Source organism: Dipodomys merriami, unplaced genomic scaffold (assembly GCF_024711535.1).
Source record: "Dipodomys merriami isolate MVZ:Mamm:240054 unplaced genomic scaffold, mDipMer1.0.p SCAF_2069, whole genome shotgun sequence".
Taxonomy (NCBI): domain Eukaryota; kingdom Metazoa; phylum Chordata; class Mammalia; order Rodentia; family Heteromyidae; genus Dipodomys; species Dipodomys merriami.
Window position 1 is genome coordinate 18,548 of NW_027203459.1, and position 18,547 is coordinate 37,094.

An 18,547-nucleotide genomic window follows, 5' to 3' on the forward strand; every position below is an offset into this window, starting at 1 on the left:
TGACATGCCAAAACTAAACCAAGAGGAGTTAAACCAGCTCAACCAGCCCATATCAAGCATTGAAATAGAAACAGCAATAAGAGCCCTCCCAGCTAAGAAAAGTCCAGAACCAGATGTTTTTACAGCGGAATTTTACAAGGCCTTCAAAGCAGAGCTCACACCAATACTCCTCCAACTCTTCAATGAAATTGAAAGAGAAAGCTCACTACCGAACACATTCTATGAAGCCATCATAACCCTCATCCCAAAACCAGGCAGGGACTCATCAAAGAAAGAGAACTATAGACCCATTTCTTTGATGAATATTGATGCAAAACTTCTCAACAAAATTTTGGCCAATCGACTTCAACAATTCATCCAAAAAATCATGCACCATGATCAAACATGATTAATTTCAGGGATGCAAAGCTGGTTCAATATACACAAATCAATTAATATTATTTATCACATCAACAGGAGCAAGAATAAGAACCACATGGTTATCTCAATAGATGCAGAAAAACCATTCGACAAGATACAACACCCCTTTATGATGAAGGTTTTGGAAAAATTAGGAATCCATGGAACATTCCTCAATACAATAAAGGCTGTATATGACAAACCTACAGCCAGCATTATACTCAATGGTGAAAAACTAAAGCCATTTCCTCTTAACTCAGCAACAAGACAAGGATGCCCACTCTCTCCACTTCTCTTCAATCTAGTATTAGATTGCGTAGCTACAGCAATAAGACAAGATGCAGACATAAAGGGGGTCCAAATAGGTTAAGAAGAAATAAAACTCTCTCTCTTTGCAGATGACATGATCTTGTATTTAAAGAATCCCGTAGACTCCACTCCCAAATTACTCAAGCTGATTCAAAACTTTGGCAAAGTAGCAGGTTATAAAATTAATCCCCAAATATCAATGGCTTTTCTGTATGCCAACAATGAGAAAAGTGTGGCTGAAATTAGGAAAGCAACTCCATTTGTAATATCCCCACAAAAAAAAATACCTAGGAATTAACTTAACCAAAGAAGTGAAGGACCTCTATGATGAAAACTTTAAAATCTTGAAAAAGGAAATCAACACAGAACTTAAAAAATGGCAAAACTTCCCATTCTCCTGGATTGGAAAGATTAACATCGTGAAAATGGCAATACTTCCCAAGGCTATCTACAAATTCAATGCAATACCTATCAAAATTCCAACCTCATTCATCAAGGAAATAGAAGAGGCAATCCAAAAATTCATATGGAACAAAAAAATACCCCGAATAGCAAAAACGCTCCTCAACAGAAAGAACACTGCTGGAGGAATATCAATACCAAATTTCAAACTCAACTATAAAGCCATAGTAATCAAAACAGCTTGGTATTGGCATAAGAACAGACCTCAGGACCAATCGAATAGAATTGAAAAGCCAGAAATGAACCTACAGACCTATAGCCATCTAATCTTAGATAAGGAAGCTAAAACAATAGAATGGAAGAAAGACAGCCTCTTCAGTAAATGGTGCTGGCAAAATTGGTTAACTACATGTAGAAAACTAAACCTAGATCCTTATATATCAGCCTGCACCAGAATCAACTCCAAATGGATCAAAGACCTTGAACTCAAAGCAGACACTCTGAAAACATTACAGGATGGAATAGGAGAAACCCTATGTCTCCTAGGCTCAGGCCGAAATTTTCTGAATAGAGACCCGGAAACACAACAAATCAAAGAAAGGTTGGAAAAATGGGATTGCATAAAGTTGCAGAGATTCTGCATGGCAAAGGACATAGCTAGCAAGATCAATAGAAAGCCTATGGATTGGGAGAAGATCTTTAGTAGCCATACAACGGACAAGGGTCTCATACCTAAAATATACTTGGAACTCAAAAAATTAAACCCCCCAACAACAAATCCTCAAAGAAACAACTGCCCAATAAATAAGTGGGGAAAGACTTAAAGAGAAATTTCTCTGACGAAGAAAGAAGGATGGCCAATAGACACATGAAGAAATGTTCAACATCCCTAGCCCTAAAAGAAATGCAAATCAAAACAACATTGAGATATCACCTCACTGCAGTTAGAACGGCAAAAATCCAGAACTCTAACAACAACAGATGCTGGAGGGGATGTGGACAGAAAGGAACTTTACTTCATTGTTGGTGGGAATGTAATCTTGTTCAACCACTTTGGAAAGCAGTATGGAGGTTCCTCAAAAGATTTCACATAGAACTCCCCTATGACCCGGCAATCCCACTTTTGGGCATTTCCCCAAATGTTTACAAACAAGACCACACTAAAGCTACCATCACAACTATGTTTGTTGCAGCATTATTTACCATAGTTAAGATATGGAACCAACCCCGATGACCCTCAGTAGATGAATGGATCAAGAAAATGTGGTATATATACACAGTGGGATTCTATGCCTCCATCAGAAAGAATGACATTGCCCCATTTGTTAGGAAATGGAAAACCCTGGAAAATTACATTAAGTGAAGTAAGCCAGGCCCAAAGAAACATAGGTCCCATGGTTTCCCTTATTTGCAATATCTAGTATATGTATGAGTCAAGCAGAAAAGGTCAGATATTGTGATGTCAGGAAATTGAACCCTTAGATATGTATTTTAATGTTTTTTTTTCACACATGTGTTTCTAATGCATTTATAAGATTATCTCTTTGTTGCTTTGTATGTCCCTCCCCCACACTATAACCCCTGCTTTCACTATATTTGATGTCAGTATAACTTGTGGAGGAGATGGGAAAAAACCAGTTGTTTAAAGATACAGGTAGACCTGTTGCAGCAATGAGAAGAACAAGCTGTCATGTCCAAAATGAGCTTTACAACGTCGGTGCGGGGGCGGAGGGGAAGGGGGAAAGGAGAAGGACTGCGATGGAGGGGGGAGGGGGGAGGCTGGGAAGTGATGTGAAGGGTAAACAAAGGAGGAGGCTGCAGTGCTTGGTAAGAAATATACGCATTATCCTGCCCATGCAATTGTAACCCCTCTGTACAGTATGTTCACAAATAAAATAAAATTAAATTAAAAAAAAGATGTGGGAATGCAACAGTACCAGTCCCAATCACTAGTTTTAGTTTTACAGGCTCAGATATCTGTTATGACTGAGGATATCACACAGGCACTGGCAGCCCTGGGCCAAGGAACCCCAAGGCCATTGGGTAATTGGACTTGTTTTAAATGTGGGCAAGAGGGGCACTTTAAGAGGGACTGTTCACAACAATTCCTCAACACCCAGCCCAGGGGGTCCAAACTGCCCCCTACACCCTGCCCCAGGTGCAGGAATGGGTACCATGGGAAAAAGGATTGTCGATCCAAATATGATTTAGATGGGATGCTTTAAACTAGAGGAGGGGCATCTTCCAGCCCCGTTAAGTCAAGGAGGAACCCCCTCTCATCTAAAGCCCTGGCAGCCTCATGGCAAGACAACCCAGGCCCGTTGGACTGTCCCACTGGTAAAAAGACTCAGCCCTAAACTGAGTATTTTTATAGGCAGGAAGTGGATTCACTGCCTAATTGACACGGGAGCAGACAGAACTCTACTCAGGGAGGAGGAAGTGCCCTTGGAGTGGAAGCTTGCACCCGGGTCCACAATATTGGGGGTAGGGGAAAACTCCTAGTCCAAAGAGATGGTTGCCCTTATGAAATGGACTAGCCCAGATAGAAAGCAGGGAAAGATATGCACTTTAGTAGCAAAAAAAAAAAAAAACCTCACCACCAATTTACTAGGGCAAGACATGCTAGGACAAATGGATGTTATGGTCACTACAGACAATCGAGCATTCTATGATGATATCCTGGATGGAGAAGAAGCACAAAGGTTTAAATGGGATCTAGAGGGACTTAAGGAAAAAGATTTTTTAACTTTCATAATTATAGAGAGGAACATATGGTATCCACTTGGGTGCACCCCCAATCCTAAAGGCCACTGCCCACAAATACCTCCCGTCAGGTGGAAGACGGGAATCCCTATTTGGGTGGAGCAGTGGCCATTGACAAAACCTAAACTTGTGGCCCTCCAACTTTTGGTGGAGGAACGGATAAACCTTGGGCACATACACCCTTCTATGAGTCCTTGGAACACCCGTATTTGTTATCCAAAAAGCATCCAGGGCCTGGCACATGCTCCAAGATCTATGTAAGGTAAATGAAAAGATGGAGCTAGTAGGAACGCTCCTAAAGGCTATGCCATGGATTCCTACTATACCTTCAGAATATGCCTTGGTTGTGATTGATGTTAAAGATGGTTTTTTTCTCTATCCCACTGCATCTGGAGGACTGAGAGAAGTTTGTCTTCTTCATCCCTTCTCTTAATTTTTTCCAGCCTGATTGGAGTTTCAAATGGACGGTGTTGCAACAGGGAATGGACAATAGCCCACCCTTTTTCCAACATTACTTAGCCACACTTTTAGGAACTGTGCTGGGTTCAGATACCTCCCTTGCCTATGCCTACATGGATGATATAATTCTGGGGCACCAAGACCCGGGCCACCTGGAGGGCCTTGTGGCCCAGGTTCTTGTCATATTAAAAAAGGAGGTTTTACTATAGCCCTCAATAAAATTCAAAAGTACCTCCTTTTAAGGTGCTTGGATCCCACATTATCTTGTCTTAAGTCTGCCCCCATAAATCTTTGCTGGATATTCCAGCCTCTCTGACCCTAACCCAACTTCAAAGTCTTTTAGGGGAAATCAACTAGCTGTTGCCATGGGTTCCCATCTCTAAATATTGTCTTGTGCCCTTATTTGCCTTACTAAAAGACATGACGCCCCAAGAATATTTTTACAGTTTCAAAAATACATGGATGAAGTTTCCTTGAAGAGGTATTCTATTCTTGAGCCCATTTCCCTCTGGTTGCTTGTGGGTGACACATTGATTCCTGCAGTTTTAACTCAAAGGGGGGAGCCATTAGAGTGGGTTCAAACTCCCCTGGGGGACACACTTTGGTTATACTCTCAGGCAGAACAAATTACCGATGCTATCATCAAGGGAAGGACCCAAGCCCAAAGGAAATATGGCCTTGACCATCACTCCATTGTTTTTCTTTTTCAGATGACAGACGTTGAGGGCTCACTCGAGCTAATGCTCATCTTGCTCTCTCCCTAGAGGGCTTTCTAAGCCATATTGACTGCCATTACAGGCCATCCAAATGGACCGTCATGTTATGGTGAGTTCCCCTCAAAATGCCTTCTCTATTTTCTCCTACACCTATTCCTGGCACCCGTCATGTTTTTCCTGACAGAGGTAAAGCCGGCTCTGCCTATGCAGCCTTTGATGTGCAACAAAAGACCCCCAGCCAACAAAGATTTCAACCTTGTCAAGGGTCGGCACAATATAAAGAAATGTTCACTGTAATAATGGCCCTTCAGGATATTCAAAAACCCTTTAATTTCTATTCTGATGGCCTATATGTAATTAACTTGCTCCCTCATATTCCGCAGGAACATATTAAGCTGGATGGAAACTCTATTTTCCCCCTTATGGTTACCTTTAAGGGCCTATTAGAAGGATGGGGAGACCCTATTCATATTCAACATTGAGAGGGCATTCAAAACTTCCTGGATTTTTATCCATGGGCAATAATTGGGCAGACCAGTTAGCTACTGGCCCACAAATATTAACGTTACAAGGCGCCACCCATTTACATGATTTAATCCACATCAATTGGAGAGGTTTTCAACATAAATTCCCTCAGTTTCCTGTAAAGGACTTCAAAAGGATAGGACATACCTGCAAAACATACCAGCCCTTCTTAAAAGTACTCCCTTTACAACCACCAGGATTAAATCCCAGAGGCCTCAACCACAACATCCTCTGGCAAACTGATGTTACTCATTTCTCAGGCTTTGGTAAGCTTAAATATATTTTTGTTTCTATAAATACCTATTCATGAACATGTTGGGCCACACACATAGAGGAGAAAAACACTAAACATTCACAAACACATTTTCTTCAATGCTTTGCCACCTTGGGTCTATAACCACAAATTTAAACCGATAATGAACCCTGTTTTGTTTGTATAGCAATGTCAGTTTTTTTACAGATTGCATATTAATCATACTACAGGACAGATTGCATATTAATCATACTACAGGAATTCCCTATAATCACCCAGACCAATCAATTATAGAAAGAAAACACCAATGTCTTAAGGAACAATTATTAAACAAAAAGGGGGAGTTATCACCCATATACAGTTACAGATAGCTTTATTTACCGTTAACATTTTTAAATTTTTCAAAGATGCAACTGAATCCAGATTTCAGAAGCACTGGGGACAATTAACCCCTAAGCCCCAAGTGAAAGTCAGGTGGAAGGACCCTCTGACACAACAATGAAGAGGACCTGACCCGCTAGTTACCATGGGCAAGGGATTTGGATGCATTTTTCCCATAAAGGACACAGCCCCCATTTGGATCCCAGCCAGGAACCTTAAGTTTTTACCCATTATCTCTATACACAAGGATGCCCAAGGATAAACTAAACAACAAGGAAAGAATACGGCTCTGGTGGCCGTGGCTTGTGTTTAAAACAGGGAAAACTAAAAAGATAACTACTAACCATCCCCAATGGCAACCAGCCCTGGAGAAACTCTTATGTTAGCTAACAATTGCAGATAGTGATACTGCAGCTGTTGCCTGTCTTGACACTCCCAGTCCCAGCAATGTCCCTATGGAATCCACATCAACCTCAACAGGTAACCTGGGCAGTGATCAGCAATGGCAATGGAGAAATCAACAATAGCACCACGCATGATAGGGTGAACTCTACAATGATGGGTTGGTTCCTTTTCTTCCCTTTCCATGCTGCATTGTTTTTTTGCTTGCTGTGTGGTAATAAACAAATTCTTGCTTGATTTGACTCCCTGCTGTGTCTGTCTCCGAGGCTAAGAGAGGCTAGGGAATGGGTGAGTCGTGCACTTACCTTTCCTCTCAACCCGTCCGTCTTCTGCAGGACAGACGAAGACCCAACACTTTTGCTTCTCTTGTAGGAGTCTTCAACTTACTTGCTACCTTTGAGATTCTGTTTCCATAGGCAGTCACTTTCTAAGACAATGGGTTTTTGTTCTCTAGCATGATTTCAGTGGGACAGTAACCAACACATAATATATTACTTAATGGATAGAAGAAAATATCATAGGAAATTGTTTTGGACATGGAAGTTATGGTTATACTTTTAAAAAATAGCAAAAGAGGTACAGGTTTCTTTAGAGCTTGTAAAATGAGTATGAAGTCTTGACCTTAGACATGCCAAATTCTTACCCTGGCACACACTAAATTCCTAGCAGTACTGGAGGATTGAACCCAAAAACCTGTACTTGTGAAAAAGCATCTCTATTACTACCAAACTTGCAGATTATAATTGGATTGTTTATTTTGAGGTAGTATCACTATGCCTTGGCCTTTTGAACTGTAGTCCTCCTAACACAAGCATAAAACATTGCACCCAGCAAATGGTTAGAGTTTCTGAAACTTCTTTTTGTGTCTGGGCTTGCCTGGAACTGGAATTCTCTAATATCTGTTTTCCAAGTAGATAATATTATAGCTTTGAGTCACTTTATTCCGTAAAAGTATACAATTTCAAAATATCTTGATATTACCTATATCTGTGCTTAACATATATAGCTAACCTTAATTTTCTCCCTCTTTTTTTTTTTTAGTACTCTGAGTTGAAAACGTTGGCTTTCTTTATATACATGGCTTTGTTTTGGATGGAAACCCATCACAATCAAAAGAATCTCCCAAACGTTTATGTCAAAAATCATGGAAAAGAAGGTTCCAGTTTGGAAAAAAAGCACTGATCCCAAGTTATAAATGAAGTATATTCATAATGTTAGTCAATGCTTTCTTAAATATGAGGAAGAAGGCAGAAATGTGAAAGATGTCAGGTCTCTGTAGAAATTCTCTGTCACTTCTCGTTAATTTCCTTCCTAAGGCTTGCTTTATTAAAAACCCTCTGGGTGAATATTGGTTGGACTGATTGGTAATATTCTCCAGGAAATGAAGCTGATTTTAGAAGGCTGATGGTGTGTGAAATAAAGGAATGATGAGAATGAGCAGAGATATTGTTACAGAATGAGCCAACTACATTAATTGCTGCACAGCAAAAAAAGTTTCAAGTCTGATGATCCATATTGGAACATACATAGATAGATACATATACAGATACAGGTAAATATACATATACATATAAATACATACATGAAAAATTAAATCTCCAGTAAAATATAGAGAACCTTGGCGTGGCAAATATTAAACTAAATCAAACTGGTTTAAGGAAAAGTAGAGTAAAATATCAATAGTTTAGCATAGATTTTTGTAAAGGATGAAAATTCTTCCTTCATTATGTACTTTACAAATATCCTTAGTATGTTTTAAGGTGATTTTTGGGAAAATACCATACAGAGGGGTTACAATTACATGGGTAAGGTAATGAGTACATTTCTTATCAAGCATTGTTACCTCCTCCTTTGTTTCCCCTTACTATCCCTTCCCATCTCCCCCTCTTGACCCTCCCCCCCCACCTGGAGCCAAATTTGTAAATTTTGTTTTTCTACTTAACATCTTCTATATCTCATTGTTGCAATGGGTCCACCTGTCCTAGCTGCTGAAAATAGAATGATTAGGTATCTTTTGTCAAAAGGTTCATATTTGTGGAAACAAATACCAGCAGTGGTAACTTTTTTTCCAGTCCTTGAACTCTGGTTCTGGGCCCTGAACATGGTTTTGCTGGTATATTTAATGTGAGTTAGTTTTTATTTATTGGATTACTGTCCATGTGGGTAATTACTGGGTCTTAAGGGAGTTCTATATTTAGAATATTGAGGAATCTGCATACTGCATTCCAGAGGGGTTGAACATGTGTAATTTCCCACCAACAGTGTAATAGAGTTCCCATTTGGCTACATCCACGTCAGCATTTGCTATTGTTAATTTTCTTGATAATGGCCATTTAACTGGGACAAGGTAGAATCTATCTTGTTTACTTGTAGATATATAGGCACTTTTGAGCTACCATAAATGATTGAATCTATGAAACCTATATTGCTCTGAGTGTGCATTCCTTTCTCTTATTATAATTTTCCCAAGCTTTTCATTGTCCTTAAGACTGGTGAAAAGTCATCCTTTCTGATGGGTGAATAGAGTTCCATTGTGTGTGTGTGTAACATGATTATATGCCCATGAGTTCATTTCTAAGCCTTTTGTATCAACTGAAAATTTGCAATTCCATATTAAATTTGGATTACTTTCTCTACTGCATTGAAGAATATTGTTGGGATTTTGATGGGTATTGCATTGCCAATTGTTTGGGGACAGCATTGCAAATTTCACAATGTTAATTCTTCCAACTAGGAGGATTGAAATATTTTCCATTTCCTTGAATCTCCCTCAATTTTTCATTTTTAGATTTTTAAAGTTTTCACTGTAGAGGTCCTTCACATTTTTAATTAAATTAATTAATTCCTAGTTTTGTTGTTATTTTCTTTTGCTTAAATTTGATTTGATTTTGAGGCTAATACATATGTGTTTGTTTTTTGGATTTCAGCCTGGATCTTCCCATTGTTGGAAACACAGAAAAACTACTGATTCTTGGGGGTTTTATACCCTGCTTCATTGCTGAAGGTTAGCATCACCTTTACTAACTTGACTGAGAAGCTATAGGGGTCCTTTAAATACAAGATCATTTCATCTGTGAAAAGGAATAGGTTTACTTCTTCCCTATTTGGATCCTCTTTTTGTTTTGCTCTTGCCCATTGCACTTGCTAGAAAGTCCAGTACTATATTGAACAGTACTAGAGAGAGTGGACATCTTTTGCTCATTCCTGATTTTAATGTCTTCATTCCTCCACTGTTAGGTGCGTGCTTATTATCTCTTAGTCATATACATACTCTATTATACTGAGGACAATTCCATGTGTTCCTAGCTTCTCAGACCTTTTAATCATAAAGGAGTATTGGATAATTTTAAAAGCTATTTCTACATCAATATAGACGATCATGTGGTTCTTTTCCCTGCTTCTCCTGATGGTGTCTGTTATGTTTATTGACAAGTATATTGAATCCAATTGTATCCTAGGATGAATAATGTTCGATCATAGCATACGATTTTTTTGTTAGTTGTGAAATTATTTGGTGAGAATTTTATTGAGAAGTTCTCTATCAATGTTTATCAAAGAGTTGGGTTCATAGTTCTCTTTCTTTTATGAGTCCTTATCAGATTTGGGGAAGAGTCTAATTCCAGCTTCATAGAATATGTTTGATAATTCCATTTCCCTTTCTATTCCATTGAAGAGATATATCTGAGTATTGTAAGTTCTTTGCAGGCCTTAATTTCATGATAAATTCATTGAGTCCTACATTTTTCTGTTATGAGAAATTGTTTATTGAAATTTCATTTTCATTACTTCTTATGTATCACTTCTTGGTTCAGTTAGAGTACAGGAAAGCATAAATTTCTCCAGGATTCTCCAGTTTATTGGCATATGGTTTTCAAATACTCTCATATAACAGTCTCAATTTTGCTAATTTATGTGTAGTCTCATTTTTTTTCTCTTATTTTATCTATTTGGGTGAGTCCTCTTAGCAGCTCTTAGGAGCTGTGAATCATCTACTGAATATATTTAACTTGTTCTCTGGTAGGAAGCATGTCATATAACCACGTCCTGCTCTTCTTGATCTTTTCTGTGGAGGATATCTTTGATTAACTTCCATCCTGCTGATTTGGTGGAGCTACATTGTTTCTAGTATTCTTTGTCATGAAATATTTTTATATATCCTTTAATTGTAAAGGAATATTTGGCTTGGGACCATATTCATGGTTCATAGTTGTTTGCCCTTAATGTTTGTTATATATCATGCTGGCCTCTTATTTTTTTTTAACCATATCAACTAAGAAATCTGTAGTTATTCTGAATGCATATCCTTTATAAATAATCAATCTTTTCTCTTTGGCAGCTTTAAGAATCCTTTCCTTGATTTCTAATGATCATCTAATGGATTATGATGTGGTGGTGTGTTTTTCTTTTCTAGAATTCTCTGCTTGGTGTTCTAAAGGCTTCTCTTCTCTGAATGAATCTATCTCTTTGGATGTTTGCAATGTTCTTTGCTAGAATTCTGTAATATGTCTCCCATCAATTTAGTGTCCTGCTCTTCTTGATACCAATCTTCCCTAAATTTGATCTTCTCAGTCTTGAAGTTCTGGCAAGATCATTTCTTTTTTTTTTTTTTTTTTAATTGTATTTTATTTTATTTGAGAACATACTGTACAGGGGGGCTACAATTACATGGGCAGGATAATGCATACATTTCTTACCAAGCATTGCAGCCTCCTCCTTTGTTTACCCTTCACTTCCCTTCCCCGCCTCCCCCCTACCCCCACCCAATTTTACCCCCCTCCCCCCACCCAATTATACCCCCCTCCCCCCCCACACCGACATTGTAAAGCTGGTTTTGACATGACATTTTGTACTTCTCATTGTTGCAACAGGTCCACCTGAATCCTTAAACGACTTGTTTGTCCCCATCTCCTCCACATGTTATACTGACATCAAATATAGTGAAAGCGGGGGTTACACTGTGGGGGAGGGACATACAAAGCAACAAAGAAATAATCTTATAAATGCGTTAGAAACACATGCATGAAAGAAACGAAAACATTAAAATACATATTTAAGGGTTCATTTTCCTAACATCACATTATCTGACCTTTTCCGCTTGACTCATACCTATACTAGATATTGCAAATAAGGGAAACCATGGGACCTATGCTTCTTTGGGCCTGGCTTACTTCACTTAATATAATTTTTTCCAAACCTTTCCATTTCCTAACAAATGGGGAAATGTCATTCTTTCTGATGGAGGCATAGAATTCCATTGTGTATATATACCACATTTTCTTGATCCATTCATCTACTGAGGGGCATCTGGGTTGGTTCCATATCTTAGCTATGGTAAATAATGCTGCAATAAACATAGTTGTGCTGGTAGATTTAGTGTGGTCTTGTTTGTAAACATTTGGGTAAATGCCCAAAAGTGGGATTGCTGGATCATAGGGGAGATCTATGTGAAGTCTTCTGAGGAACCTCCATACTGCTTTCCAAAGTGGTTGAACAAGTTTACATTCCCACCAACAATGAAGTAAGGTTCCTTTCTGTCCACATCCCCTCCAGCATCTGTTGTTGTTAGAGTTCTTGATTTTTGCTGTTCTAACTGGAGTGAGGTGATATCTCAATGTTGTTTTGATTTGCATTTCTTTTATGGCTAGGGATGTTGAACATTTCTTCATGTGTCTATTGGCCATCCTTGTTTCTTCTTCAGAGAAGCTTCTCTTTAAGTCTTTCGCCCACTTATTTATTAGGCAGTTGATTCTTTGAGGATTTGTTGTTGGGTGGTTTAATTTTTTGAGTTCCAAGTATATTTTAGATATGAGACCCTTGTCCGTTGTATGGCTAGTAAAGATCTTCTCCCAATCGGTGGGCTTTCTATTGCAAGATCATTTCTTATTCTTTGGATTTGTTCTAAATTATTACTTCCTCTTTCCTATTAGGTCTTTGACCCCTGAGATTATCTTCTATGTCATCTGTTTGCTGTGGTTATATTCTACTTTGTTTTTTGATTTCCCTGCCTTCTAATTCGTCATTTTTATGGCTTCTATCTCTTTATTAAAGCTTTGTTTTAGGTCTGGTATGGACTTTCCTTACATCTTTTCTTTGGGCGGGGGGTGGGGCGCGGTTGGAAGGGTTGTTTTTATAGCTGTGTCTTCTCTTATAACTTTTAACTAGGCATCCATTTTTTCCTTGTACTCCCTTGCATTTTCAGAATTTATTTCGGTTTGTAGTCTCCATGAGTTAGCTAATCTATAGTTGGTCTTATCTTGTTCACAAATTTCCTTGTAGAGGTTTTGTATCTTTTCATTAATCACATTTTTCAGCAGTATTTGTAATGAATTTTGAAAACTGTCTTCTACATCCTTAATTGTCTGTTCTAATGCGTGGTTATTTACTGTGTGAATTATACTACTTTGACATCCTTTTCTTGTATTTTTCTGATTTGTTTTGTTCACTCAGGGGATTTCTTTTGGGGCATCTATGATCTTAATAGATGACTCTTTATGTTCTTGGTTGAATTGCTAGGTGTTGGTTTGATCTTCTGTTTTGTTTGTTTTTCTGGAATTAGTTTTTTGTCTAGACCATTAAGTGTAGGAGTAGAAATCAATTGTGGGAAGATGTTGTGATGTTAATACTTGTGGTTCCAGTTACATTTCGGGTTGTACAGTGATATCTTCAATTGTCTCTGAGTATAGATTTGGCTGTCTCCGTTGTACACTTCTGTTCCTCCTTTTTTCCCATGTAGACCATTTATTTCCACACTGCAACTGTATTTTGAATATGTTGGCCACCACCTTCACAGCAGGCACCTGCCTGGCTGGGCACCTTTTCAAAGATTTCTGTTTGCTTGGAAGACATATAAAATATTCTTTTGAATTGTATATCTATATGTAATTATAGTTGACTTGGTGTGACCCTCTAGAAGTGGAGTACCCTGTAGGACTCTAAAGATCTGTTTCATTAGAGAGAGCTAGGGTAATTTTCTGTTGTTATTGTGCCATTGGTTTTCCTCTTCCTCAGATTTATTTTATTCATTGTTGATTTTTTCCACATAATTTAGGATTCATGATGGTGGTATCAGGTTATTTTTGTTTTTTTGTTTATGTTAATTTGATATAGTGATTTCAGGCTTGTATGAAGAGACAGTAATAATATTAAATGTATTTTATTACATGGAAAGAAAGATAGCAGACACTTTAGCGTATTTACTACAAGTAAATTAATATTAAGCAAAGCTAATTAAAATAATTACTTCATTACTCTTCAGAGGATGAATATAGTACTCTTGGATATCTTGGAGGAAAAGACTTTAGACTCATTACAACTGATGCCTTACATTGATATTACTGGCTAAACTATCTTCTTCAGAAAGGCAAAAGCTCCATGTCTTTCATATTAATATAAAATCATAATATCTGCATGTTGAATTGTTTTTCTCTGCTATTTTCAATTCTGTTCTTCATCCATTAAGTATCTAGGGCTTTGAATGACCAATTCCTTAAAATAACTATACTGCTTATGATGTGATATAAATCTCAGTAATATTTTTTCCTTATAGATTTTTATTGTGAAAATACCATTTCCCTTATTGCAATAACTAGTATAGGTTTAAATCAAGCAGAAAAGTAATATTAATATGAATTTTCCTCTGAGTCTCGTCTTAAGCTACATTCATATGAAATTTATGCAGTCTCAAGCAAAAAACCGGACAATTTTACCCTTTTCTGTTTTAATCAATAAATTCATTCTTTTTAGAAATATGTTCTCACCTTTTATATTGCTCCAGTACACATCAAGTATTTCTAGTACTTTTACTGAAATAAATATAAAGTATGGAACATGAATACTAGCCCCCCCCAATCACTTTAAAGTAAAACCTTGGGGACTATTTTATATATAAAAATAAAAATAAAATTTGTGGAAGAGATGGGGAAAAACAAGTCGTTTAAGGATACAGGTGGATCCGTTGCAACAATGAGAAGTACAAGTTGTCATGTCGAAAACGAACTTTACAACTTTGGTGCGGGAGGTGGGGAGAGAATTGGGTGGGGGATGAGGGGGGAGTCTGGGAAGGGATGTGAAGGGTAAACAAAGGAGTAGGCTGCAATACTTGATAAGAAATGTACTCATTATCTTGCCCATGTAATTGTAACCCCTCTGTACAGTATGTTCACAAAAAATAAAAATTAAAGTTAAAAATAAAAAATAAAAATAAAACAGTGCAATGCACATGTTTATACATGAATCATCTAATTGTTGAGTCAATTAGAAACAAGAACTACCATACCACATCAAGTCTCAATTTACTTAAAGGCACCAAAAATCTTAGTGTTCATGAATATCACTGATTTTTTAAAAAATGACTAGTCACAACAAAGTTTATATTACATTTCAAACTTAAAAAGTGAAAATTACCACCAGATTTGTTGTCAATATCCTGTTTCCAGGAATACATTTTTTCAGTAGAGAAACAAAAAATAAGGATTTTTCACTTAGAAAGACAGATGTAGAAACAGACTGTCTTTCCTTAATATGATAAATATTTGCATTCGAAGATACTATAGCAATTCATAAGAGAATTTGTGATCAGAAGTGACAAGTAAGCAAAGCAACAGGAAAACTGTATATGTAGATTGAAACTTCACTATAAGATCACAAGTTTATAATAAATGAGTCTACAGAAGATGATTTGTATCTCTAAAACACATCCAGTGTTCTACATTTTCCCTCATACTCCTCTTCTCTTACCTCAGTTCCTGATCAATATTCTTCTACTTTCATGATGTCAATTCTTAATAATATAACAAGGTGGCTATATTTTGGTTTGTAGATCCAATAAATTTTAGTATTTTGGAATAGTAGGATGAATTCATGGAGTTTGACTTGAATGTCAAGTTTGAAGATACTGTATTCAGGATACTGTTAATTGGCCTGAAGCAGCCAGGAACAAACTATGAATATATAGAAACAGTATACTAAGAGCAAGCGACTTGATTTCAGAGAAACGTTTAGGTCCAGGCAAGATCTTCAAGAAAAGAAAAACCAATGGAACAAATATCAATCAACTATCTTTACAAAGGAACTGAACTGATCTCTGATGTGTCTTGGTGGCAGCTGGTGTGTGTGTGTGTGTGTGTGTGTGTGTGTGTGTGTGTGTGTGTGTGTGTGTGTGTGTGTGTGTCTGTGTCTGTGTCTGTGTGTGTAGAGAGAAAATTTTAGTATGGCTTCCATATTTATAGCCCATAGAGCATTACTTGTTAAAGAGAAGGTGCTCATATCAGAGCTCTGATACCATTCATCCCTTTTTACTGAGAAAAACATTTGCTTAATCTGTACTTAAAAAGAGAAAAATAAACTAACACCTTAAATGATTGCTTTGAGAATTAATTGGTATATTGAAGGCCAAAGAGAGGAATTGGAGATTAATATAATCTTTTTCCTCTCTCTTGCATATTACCCAGCAATAACTGTGATTTCAGGAGTCTCCTACTATGTATGTACAGCTGAATTATTAATATTAATATGCTTAATAACATGAAATATATGATAGAGAATTATATCAGCCAGCAAATACAAAGAACTAGTGATGAGACCGAACTTTTGAGCAGGGTTGTCAAATCTTTTAGGAATGTAATTCCTTCATATGAACTTCAAATTTTGTGGATTACCGTGTGTGACTAATTGGTTAGAAGTTACTGTAGAAATGAGAATTCCTGTTAGCCAAGTAGAACGAGCTCATGATCCCATCCTCACGTTACAAATTTCCATTTCATAAAGAATCTCTTTTAGAATGCTTTTATTTAATATATTTCAGCACCTCACCCTTCCCTTTTGGAGACAGGAAAAAGATGATTTTTTAAAATATTATCTTACATAAGTTAGTGTGTACAGGCATGATTTGTATGCTTACAGAAGTTAGTATTAAGTGTAAATAGGAATCATGTCAGAACTAAAAATATACTTAAAATTATATAACAAAACTAGAAGTCACAGCATTTTGTTCATGAAAACGTATATTAGATTAGTTGCAGAATTTCTATTTTGAGATAAACTTTATATTAAAGAATAATGCACTTTACCTAAGGATTAAAACATCTTATAAAAATATATTTAACACATATAATATATTTAATATATATTTAAGATATTTTAAGATGTTTTTGCTGCATAATTTTAAGAAGAAAATGCTCCCAAAGTAATCATTTTTCTTATTATTTTCCTGTTTCTATGTGATTAACCTCCAAATTAGAAATCCAGATAAATGATTTGATTTAAGTTAAACAAAAATATTTTTGAGTATAAGGACCTTCTACTCTCCATAATCTTCACATGAAGATCATCAAATATGGTGAGATTGAAATAATTAGACTCTGTGTGAACTATGTTTATATTATTTACAATGTGAGCTAAAGGTTTAAAAAGTAGTATTTATTTTAGTTTAATTGCTTTGAAGAGACAATGAATGACATAATCAAAACCAAAAAAGGATTAGATTTAAAATTTACAATTCAGGAAATGTTTTTGACCACACTGTTTACTGGAGCCTTCACAACAACTTTATTAGATAATTTATGTTACTGATGCAAAAATTCCAGAGGTTAGACATTTACGAATAGAAAAAGCATGTCATTCTGAATATGTAGGGTTACATAACAAACATAGAAAATTTAGCTTTTAAATACCTGAATATAGTAATACATTTAATTGCAGGGAGATAAAAGGAGATACAATTGCATTTACTTTGAAAAGTAAATATAAATATTCATTTGGGTAAAAGAAAATGTTTCAAACATCACCCATTCAAGAAAGAAGATGTACATTTAGCTGATTTTTATGCCAATCATGTTCTCTAAACTTACTAGAAATACTAGATTAGTAAACCTAAATCATTGCTTTGTAGGGAACTCGAAATTCAGTTTATTAAAAGTCATGACTACTTTTTCTTTTTTTAATTATAATTTTTATTTTTTGTCAACATAATCTACAGAGGGGTTACAATTACACGGGCAAGATAATGAGTACATTTCTTATCAAGCATTAAAGCCTCCTCCTTTGTTTACACTTCACATCCCTTCACAGCCTCCCCCCCCCCAATCCCCCGCCTGCACCAAAGTGGTAGAGTGCGTTTTCGACATGACAACTTGTACTTGTCATAGTTGCAACGGGTCCACCTGTATCCTTAAACGGCTGGTTTTTCCCCATCTCCTCCAAAAATTATACCGACAACAAAGAGAGTGAAAGCAGGGGTTATACTGTGTGGGAGGGTCATACAAAGCAACAAAGAAATAATCTTATTAATGCATTAGAAACAAATGCATGAAAGAAAAAACATTTAAATACATATCTAAGGGTTCATTTTCCTAACATCACATTATCGGACCTTTTCTGCTTTACTCATACATGTACTAGATATTGCAAATAAGGGAAACCATGGGACCTATGTTTCTTTGGGCTTAGCTTACTTCACTTAATATAATTTTTTTCCAAGACTTTCCATTTCCTAACAAATGGGGAAATGTCATTCATTTTGATGGAGGCATAGAATTCGATTGTGTATATATATCACATTTTCTTGATCCATTAATCTACTGAGAGGCATCTGGGTTGGTTCCATATCTTAGCTATGGTAAATAATGCTGCAATAAACATGGTTGTGCTGGTAGCTTTAGTGTGGTCTTGTTTGTAAACATTTGGGTAAATGCCCAAAAGTGGGATTGCTGGGTTATAGGGGAGTTCTATGTGAAGTCTTTTCAGGAACTTCCATACTGCTTTTCAAAGTGGTTGAACAAGTTGACACTCCCACTAACAATGAAGTAAGGTTCCCTTCTGTCCACATCCTTTCCAGCATCTGTTGTTGTTAGAGTTCTTGATTATAGCCATTCTAACTGGGGTGAGGTGGTATCTCAATGTTGGTTTGATTTTTATTTCTTTTATGGCTAGGGAGGTTGAG